Source organism: Hipposideros armiger, unplaced genomic scaffold (assembly GCF_001890085.2).
Source record: "Hipposideros armiger isolate ML-2016 unplaced genomic scaffold, ASM189008v1 scaffold_389, whole genome shotgun sequence".
NCBI lineage: Eukaryota > Metazoa > Chordata > Mammalia > Chiroptera > Hipposideridae > Hipposideros > Hipposideros armiger.
In genome coordinates this window covers 158789-168416 of record NW_017731739.1, presented here as the reverse complement: position 1 = coordinate 168416, position 9628 = coordinate 158789, and positions in this window count along the sequence as shown.

Genomic DNA, 9628 nt, shown 5'->3' with positions numbered 1-9628 from the left:
GGGATAAGATGTCTAACTGTGTTTATGGAAAGACCTATCCCTTTCTAAGTGATGTAATGGAAAATCCATGCTTGGTCTACCAAAGTCAAAGACATTCTATAAACTGAATAATGTGACAGTTTGTGACAAACTCGAAAGCCACTAACCAAAATCTCCTGCCTCTGGGAAAAGGGTAGCTGGAATTTCTGAGTAAGTAAAATTATGGCTTAAAGCTCTAGGGAAAGGCAATAATTCAGAAATATTTAAGAGTCTATAGATTGTGTGTGTGTGTGTGTGTGTGTGTGTGTGTAAATGAATGGATTTATACATATAGATAAACACATATATTGATGTTGATTGTACCAACCAATACTTACTTGTCAAAGCAAGGACTAGATATTTCAGTATCTGTTTGTTTATTCTTTATTAGCAATCCTTACAGTTAGCTTATTTGATAAAAGATAAGCTTTTCTTCCGTTCAAATTTGCCTATCCTCAAAGATTCTCACTAGAATTATAAACTTGATGTAAGAAATTGGAGCATCTTTAGGCTTGTAATAGTTGAACTGGAAGCAGGGTGTTACAAGGTAAAAATGAATTGTCTTCCAAAGTCATTCAATTACCTTCAATGTACCTCACACCTTACATAAAAATTAATTTAACATGTATCAGAATTCATCATAGACATGTAAGGTTGTTGATGTAAAACTATAAAACTTTTAGAAGAAAACATAGGAGAAAAATGTTTGTGACCTTGGATTAGACAGATTTCTTAGATATAACACCAAAAGCATGAGCTATAAAAAAAAAGTGATAAATTAGACTTCACCAAAACTTTAAAAACTTTTGCTTTATAAAAGACTATTGGGAGAATGAAAAAATAAGCTTCAAGCTTGGACAAATATTTGCAAATTATATATATATATATATATATATATATATACACACACACACACACACACACACACACATATATATATATATATGTAAAATAAACAACCAGTTAAAATAATTTAAAAACTGGCCAAACTGCACTTCACCAGAGAAGATATACAAATGGCAAATTAGCCCATGAAGAGATGCACAATTTCATTTGTCACTAGAAAAAAATAAAATTATAACCACTTAAGATAGTAATACTTATTAAATAGCTAAAATGTTGTTTTGTTTTGCGTTTTTTAGTGTCAATACCAAGTATTGATGAAGACACATAGCAGCTGGAATTCTCAAATATTACTGGTTGGAATGCAAAATGGTACTGTCACTTTGGAAAACAGCTTTTGGAGCTCCTTATAAATTTTTTCTTACACTAATCATAGAACCCAGGAATCCTTTTAGGCATTAACCCTAGAGAAATGAAGACTTATGTCCCACAGTGGGTGAATAAATAAACAAACTGTGGTATATCCAATCCACGGGATACTAGTCATCAATACAACAGGACGTACTATTGACACTTGCAACAAAATGGATGAATTTCCAATGCATTACACTGAGTGAAAGAAGCTATAATCAAAGGCTATGTACTGTATGATTCCATTTATGACATTCTGGAAAAGGCAAAACTACAGGGATGAAAAATAGATCAGTAGTTGCCAGGGGCCCAAAGTGAGGAGACAATTTGAGGACAAATGGGCAGCATGAGGGAATTTTTGGAGGGTGATAAAATTGTTCTACATCCCAATTGTGGTGATGGTTGTATAACTCTATGCATTTGTCAAAACTCACAGCACTGTACTTTTTTTGAAAAGCAAATTTTACTCCATGTAAATTTAGAAACTAAATTTTAAGAATTCAATTCAACAAACATTTAATGTGTGAGTATTATGTGCCAGGCACTCCGCTAAGGTTATACAGGACACAAAAATGAGCAAGTCAGAGTTCCTGTCCTCAAGGGAACTCACAACATCTAATAAATAGACCCTAGGTTAGGCTGGAGAATGGCACATTTCCCCTGAAAACTGTGCTAGAGAGCAGTCTATATATAAAGAGCTTCAAGAGAAGTACACACAGCGGCAAGGGGCTTAAAGGAAGGAGAGTTGGAGGTACCACTCTGTAACTGTGATGAGAAATAAAAACTGAAGGATTTTAAGATGGACCTTAAGAGATAAGCACAATTTAGTAGGCAGCCATTGGAGATGGGAAGAAAGGGAGGCCAGGTCAGGAGAAAGCACAACGTAGGGTGCAGGGGGGTACACAGGCTGTGTGCGCAGAGAGGAAAGTGACTGCATTTGGAGAAAGAGTGGGAAGTGTTGGAGCTGATTTGCGATGTGCCTTGAGTGTCTTGGTAAGATGTTCTTAATTCAACAGGCAGTGGGAAGCCATCCAAACCTTTTCAGGAGGGCCTGACTTTAGGTCAGAATTTCCCAAACTCATTTAACCATGGGACACTTAAATAAGTATAATGCATAGATGAAATACTCACATGTTGCTTGGGAGAGTTAATGCTTGATTAAGCAACTGATTAAAAAAGTTGTCTGGGATCGATGTTTAGTATGTAAAAAACACCCTGAATATTATCGAAACTATACATTGACACCATAAAACAAAATGCAGACATAGACCAGGGATCCACAGGTAGATGAGTAATACTAAGTCAGGGGACATTGGTTGGAAAGGTGGCCCAAGCCTCTGTTACTTTTGATGATACAAAATGTTATACTATTATTTAGAGGTAGATAGACCCTGTCACTTAGAAGCAGATAATTATGTAAGGCTTAGAACCATACAGATGTGTTTGGTAATTTTCTACCATACATTTTTTTTTTCAAAAATAAAATTTAGGAAAAATATATTAATCGTGCTTATTAGGGTCATTGTTGGTGACTCATTCACATCTCAGTCCACTCCAGATGCCACTGGAACTAATGGACATGCCTATGCATGCCAACAGTATCCTACCTCAGGCACCTATGCCTCTCTCTACCCAAGGGCTTTCTCTGAAAGTCAGGGCCTTGGCACAACAGGCAGGCTGGAGGTGCTGCTGAGGGGGACATTTATGCCCCCAGGAGCAGCCCCCAAATAATGAGGAGCAAAAGCTGTTGGATAAATACTCCAGCTTCCTCACCCGTTCACTGCCGGGGGAACAAGACTGAGTTGTGTTATGCACAACCTTTCAGAAGGTTCTTGGTGGGAATATGGCCTAATTTCCCACTATGATAACCCACCCATTAATGTACCTGCCATTGGTTTTCCTCCCTCCCTGTTTTCTTGGGATCATCTCCTAAATAAACTCCTTACATTCAACTCCTTGTCTGAGTGTCTGTTTGGGGGAAATGCAACCTAAGACGATGTTGATACTTCCCACCCCCACGGGCATTTTTCATTAATTCAACAAACATATTTACCTTTCATAAATACATGTTTATTAAGCACTTACAATGTACATAGACTGAGAATCCAATGGTGAGAAAGTAGAGTCTGTTGTAAGTAATAATAACAAAATGGTGTAAGTATACAATAGGGATGCACCGGGTGCTAAGGGACCACATAGCTCCAGCTTTGTATGGTGTCTGAGAGGATCAGGAGAGGTTTCTCAGAGAAAGTGATATTTCACCTGGGGCCTGAACAATGAACAAGGGCTGTGAAAAAGGAGGGAGGAAAGTGCACTAGGCTGTGTAATAGAAAACATTTCTTTGGTGTTTGGGGGACTAAAAATCATGGAAGAGGAAGAGTGGTTGGTTGAAGTGCCAAAGACTGCCTTTGTCAATCTTCTGAACAAATTCCTTTTAGCAAGAAACAAAAAAATAAGGTGAATAACCGTTTAATCGGTCATTTGTAAATGGCACATTCTTTTAAAATTAAAAACAACTTCATTCTTAGATTCATTAAATGCCTCCCAGACATCCTAGATGAAACTCCCTGATTTAACAATGGGCTACTTTGCTTCTATACTTGTCATTCTATTCCTGTTATCTTCCATTGATACAAATGTTAATGTGCTCCCCTTATCACCCTGGGAAATTTGTAACCATCTTTTTGTGCAGGAAGAAAGAGGGTTCAGAAATTGAAACAGTGATGTTGTATTTGTTTCTAACTCTTTCTCTAGTTTGGTGTCCACTCAGTCTGCAAATTATCTTTGTTCTCTTGGGTGAGAGAGGAGGAGAAAGTCGTTTTTACTATGGAAATACGAACCTCAGATACAAATTTTTAACTGCAAGGGTTTTATTTTATTGATTTCTCACAATGAGTTTGGCATCCATTTATTCATTCATCAGGCATGTAGAAATCTGTGGTATTTGTCTAAAACCTTGTTGGTCACTGGGAATACAAAGAAATAAACAGGAAACAATCGAAGGCCTTAAATAATCCCTTGCATGGTGGGGGGACAGATTTACAGGCAACACTGACAGGACAATAAGTGCTATTGCCAATGAAAATGTAAGATATAGCTGCACAGAAGAGGGTCACTAACTTTTCCTAGGGGAGGAGGGTGGTCTTTACAGAGCGGGTAAGATTTGAGCTGGCTCTTGAAAGTTCGATTGAGGTTTCTTAATGGACAAGGTGGGAAATATTATAGCAACTGGAAACAAAAGGAACAGCACAAAAGCATGGAGATGTGCAAAAGCATGGCATGTTTGGGAGCTCCAGGGAGCCTGTGGCTAGAGTTCAGGGGCAGGAGGAGTGGAGAACAAGTAGCGGGAGAACATGATAAGGGCTATGAAAGTGATGTGCAGACAGTTTGGGACCACGTTATGAAGGCTCTCTGGACTTGATTCTATTTGTAACAGAGAAGGATCGGAGGTTTCCAAACAAGGAGTGGCATGAACTTCATTTTCACTGTATAAAGATACTCTGGTAGCAGATGTAGAAGATGGGATAATGGGGAGGACAAGATTAGAGGCAAGGAAAGCAGGTGGCAGATTTTTGCTAGTTCTGGCCAAGAGACAAGAGCCTCACTAAGGCAGTGAGTAGCGAGCAGGAAGTTGACAGGAAAAAGACAAACGATATTTAGGAAGTAGTATCATCAGGACTTGGAAACAATATGGCTACCTAAGAGAGAGGGAGAATCAAGGGGCAGCTCTGAGGTCAAGCCTGGGCAGTTGGGTCTATCAGGATGTTTTCCCAGGATGTGCAGACAAAGGGTATCACTCTGAAGGCGCAAAGTTTCAACAGGTTGTGTGGTGTGTGGGAGACAAAAGCCAGACTACAAGAGGTTGAGAAGTGAATGGGAGAGGAGGAAAAAGAGGTCTCGATAAATTAGATTGCTAAATAGCTAGATTCAAAATGGGTAAAATGTGGTTGGATTTTGTGGCAATAATACAATACGATTTTGTGGCAATAATACAAGAATAATAATGTCTTAGATAAGGGAACTCTTGCTATGTGAGCCATTTTCTTTTATGTCTTAAGTTATGTTATTTGTTGCTGAGCATTGCTTATAATTCTGAAATATGCAGGGAAACACGTGAAAGTAAACAGCCAAAGAAGACAGGACAGTGTGGGTAATTTACTTAGAAGAGAGGCATTCGGAAGCTATTTTTAACTCAGCCCATCCCTTGCTTCACTGGGATGTTGGTGAAACATTCAGGTTGTTTATGAGGAGCCTGTGTATAAATATACAAAGTCATATTTTCCATTTCAAACTGGAGGCTTTACCAGCCTTTCCTCTGTGCCATGGCACTGTCATTTGCTTCCTATGCTACACTCTATAATCCGGTGAGAGCCTGGGCTGTAATTCCATATGGCTGGCCACCAGCTTCCAGCCATAAATGACTTTGAAGTTGCTGTCAGGGGAGCCCCAGGAGGGATACAGGAAGAGAATCAGACAAAGCGGGAGGAAAGGGCCCTCTGCCTCTCAGCCAGAAAGGGGGTGAACCCAAAGGAGAGAGAACCCATTTAGATGTCAAAAATCTGCATCCACCATCTGATAGGAAAAGGGAGGTAGTGCAAGTTTACCAAACCCAACGGTTCCCACTGTGATCCTATAAACCCAAGTGCTAGTAAAGGTTTATGAATTCTACTCTGCTGTGTGTGCAGAGATGGTTATGTTAATGAAATTATGCTTTAAATTAGCTGAACATATTCTCAAAGGAAAATTCTTTGCTGAAATTATATATTACAGATTCTGTGGTACCCTTGCTCTGCAATTTAACAGCATGTTGTTATTATTTAGCATTTAATGAGTACCAGAAAGTGCTCTGTATATGCTCCACTTGATTTCTAAACAATGGAATAAGTATAAGGGGTTCCCTCTGCTACTGACCACTCATAAGACTGATGAATATGGACGGGAGCTCAGATGAGAAGGGGATTACTAAGGAAAGCATCCTCCACAGAAAATAAGCTCTTTTCTCCTCGTCTTTTAATTCCTTGCCATAAAATCTTCATTTGAGGACAGTCAGGAATCATGCCTGATGTTCTAACCATTATCCCCAAGCATACTCTTGAGAGCTTGAGAGCAGCTTTCATGAGAGTCCAGGGACAGTTTATATCTGTTGACTTTTGTTCTATTAATATTGATATTACCAATAAGCTGCAAAATTCTGGTTACTTGTCTTGCTTCTTGGAGTATGTTCATAGTAGAAGACCCCAATCAAATGTTTTCTGTCCTGTTCATGAGGGCCCACCACTCTTGTCTAAACAGGCTTGCTCATCTAATAATGGGGGTGGGGAGAGGGTGGGAGGATGGGGGGGGGTCATGCTGTGGCAATGAGAAATTTTAGAGCAAACAATCATAAATCCCCCAAAGCTACAGATTAAATAGGGAAAGGGGAAGTTTATTGCAATTAGATAATTTTATGTACATATTCTATAATATCAAAATTACCAGCCCATAAATTTTAACTGGCCCCACCTCAAACTTACAAAGAAAAATGATGCCTTCTATAGTTGTAGTCCCAACAGATAGAGAGATAGCTGAAAACTAGCACTGAAGCACAGTTTCCATTTTTCTTAAAAAACATACCAACAAACAAAACCCAATTAACTTGCCTAATTTATTTCAGGCGCAGCTTAATTTCTTTCAGATTTGAGGCCTATAAAGCCCTGGCTAATTTGTCTGGTGCAGTCATATTTTGCTTTGGCAACTGCAGAGCTCAAGAGTCTTTTAAACAATTTAAATGCATCTTAGTTCCCACATTTAAGCAAGTAGATAAGGTGCAAATATTAATACTGAATATACAGAGGGTGCCAAAACAATGTATACATATTTTAAGAAAGGAAAAACTGTATTAAAATTGTAATACTCAATATATACCAATAACAAAAGATGAATATGAGTCACGTTTGACTTCTGCAATTACAAGAGGTGCTCAAAGTGGGTACCATCAGCGTCCAGACACTTCTGATTATGGCGAACTACTGCTTGAGCAACGTTGACCAAAGTGTCCACTTGTATCGCTGCACATGCCAACTCAATTTCTTCCCGAAGTACTGTCAGTGTAGCCAGTTTTCTATGGAACACCACATCCTTTAAGGTCCCCAATAGGTAGAAGTTAAGGGGTGTTAAGTCAGGAGAACATCCTCAAATTTCAAATATCACTTCAAAATGGTCTTGTGCTCCTCAAACGGCCGCCGTGCTTCCATCATTCTCTTTGACCAGCGGTTCTCAACCTGTGGGTCGCGACCCCTTTGGGGGTCGAACGACACTTTCACAGGGGTCGCCTAAGACCGTCGGAAAACAAAAACATATTTACATTACAATTCATAACAGTAGCAAAATGACAGTTATAGAGTAGCAACGAAAATCATTTTATGGTTGGGGGTCACCACCACATGAGGAACTGTATTAAGGGGTCGCGGCATTAGGAAGGTTGAGAACCGCTGGTCAAAGACTTTGACTGTCCTGCCTTTCGCATGGTGACGCTAGTTTTGAGCAAACGTCATAGTACACACTGCTACCGTAACTCAATTCAACTTCAAAAAATAATATGAAGGTAACAGCTCTTAAAATGTGTATACATTTTTTTGGCACCCCCGGTATATCCAGTTGTGGGAAAGACACTGTAACTTGAAGATTTAATCTCAAAACTTATTTAGTACCCATTAAAACCATCTGTTTGAAATTTAGATAAACCTGTCAGAGGCATTGGGCCTGGGAATCCCTGAAGTCTGAAGTCTGTTATACCAGAAACAAAAACAGAGGTTGTAAATAGGGGTGGGGCCGGGGGGGCACAAATATGCTTTATTTAGGCAACCTTGTGCTTTAACCGTTTTGAATGAGAATGTTTTTAGTTGTGGGCACATAGTTTTCAGTTCACAATGTCAGTTTCCTATTGTCATGTAGCTGTCTGCTAGACATACTTACACCAACAGTCTGGCCCCAGGAGATATTTGAGCTTGCAATCCCCAGTATGTCTTACTCACACATACATGTCATAGTTTCTGCTCCTTTTGAGAAGGTGTTTACCATGAGAGGAATCCAGGCCACAGGTAGGAATCCTTTGGATATGGAGCATTTTCTATTCATCAGACACCATGTTAATGTTTTTACATGCATATCCAAACATAATCTCCACAACTCCATGAGAAGATAGATGTTGCTATTATCCATCCCCATTAAGTGGGTGAGGCAACTGAGACTTAAAAACACAAATTACTTGCACAATGTCACACCCTCAGGCATGGCAGAAGCAGGATCTGAAGCCACCAACTTCCTTCCCATCAATGCATTTGATCATATGCCCTGGAGCTCAAGACAGGAGGTATAAAATTCTCACATCCTGGGCCCATGATTTCCTCCCTAACCTTACAACACTCCTCCATATCTAAGTTCATTAGTATTTTTAAGCAGCCTAGACCCTGTTGTTTAACACTTAAAGTTATCTTTGTGAATACCCTCAGCTCCCTTCCATTGTAGTGTCTTGGTACAATGTCAATTATTCATCTCGGGCAAACATGCATTATCTTCTCTCTTTCCTGTACCTTCAACCTCCCCTTCTTTTTTGAGTATATCCCCCTGAGAGATGAACAAAAGTTCCTTTCTTATCCTGGGTCCCTCGAGCTTTCACCCTGTCCTTTGCTTCTTCACAACCCTTCACCACCACGCTTCTGGCAAAGCCGACTTTCTTGGCTGCCTTCACTTCCTAACGTCCCGTTTACTCCGTGGCCTCCTGCATTCTGACTTCTGACCCCATCACTCCACTGAAGATGCTGTCTAGGTTACTAATAACTGTCCAGTTGTTAAATTGGATGGACACTTTTTAGTGCATCCTCTTCAGTATTCAACACTGTTGAAAACTTCTCAAAATGATCTCTTCCCTCAGCTTCCACAATAGTCCCCATTGTCCCTGAGGCCTCTCCAGCTGCTCCCCTCAGTCCCCTTTGCAGCCCCTCTTCCATCTCCAGCCATCAGTGCTAGGACTGCAGCCTCAGTCCTTGTGAGGGACTTGATCACTTTTTAGAAAAAAACAAAACTGTGATAACTCCCAAATCCATATTCTCAGCCATACCTTTCTCCTAAACTTTATCCAACTACCTGTTGAAATCCCACAGGCACTTGAAATTTAACATCTCCCTAACTCCTTTTTCCCAACCCCCTTCTTTACCATTGGAGTTTATTTTACCTATCCAGGTGAATACCTGCACCATACACCCAATTACCCAATCTTTTTTTAGCTTTATTGAGATAGAATTGAAAAATAAATTACATGTATTTAAAGTGTGTAATGTGGTGATTTAATACATGTATGCACTGTGAAATATTTACC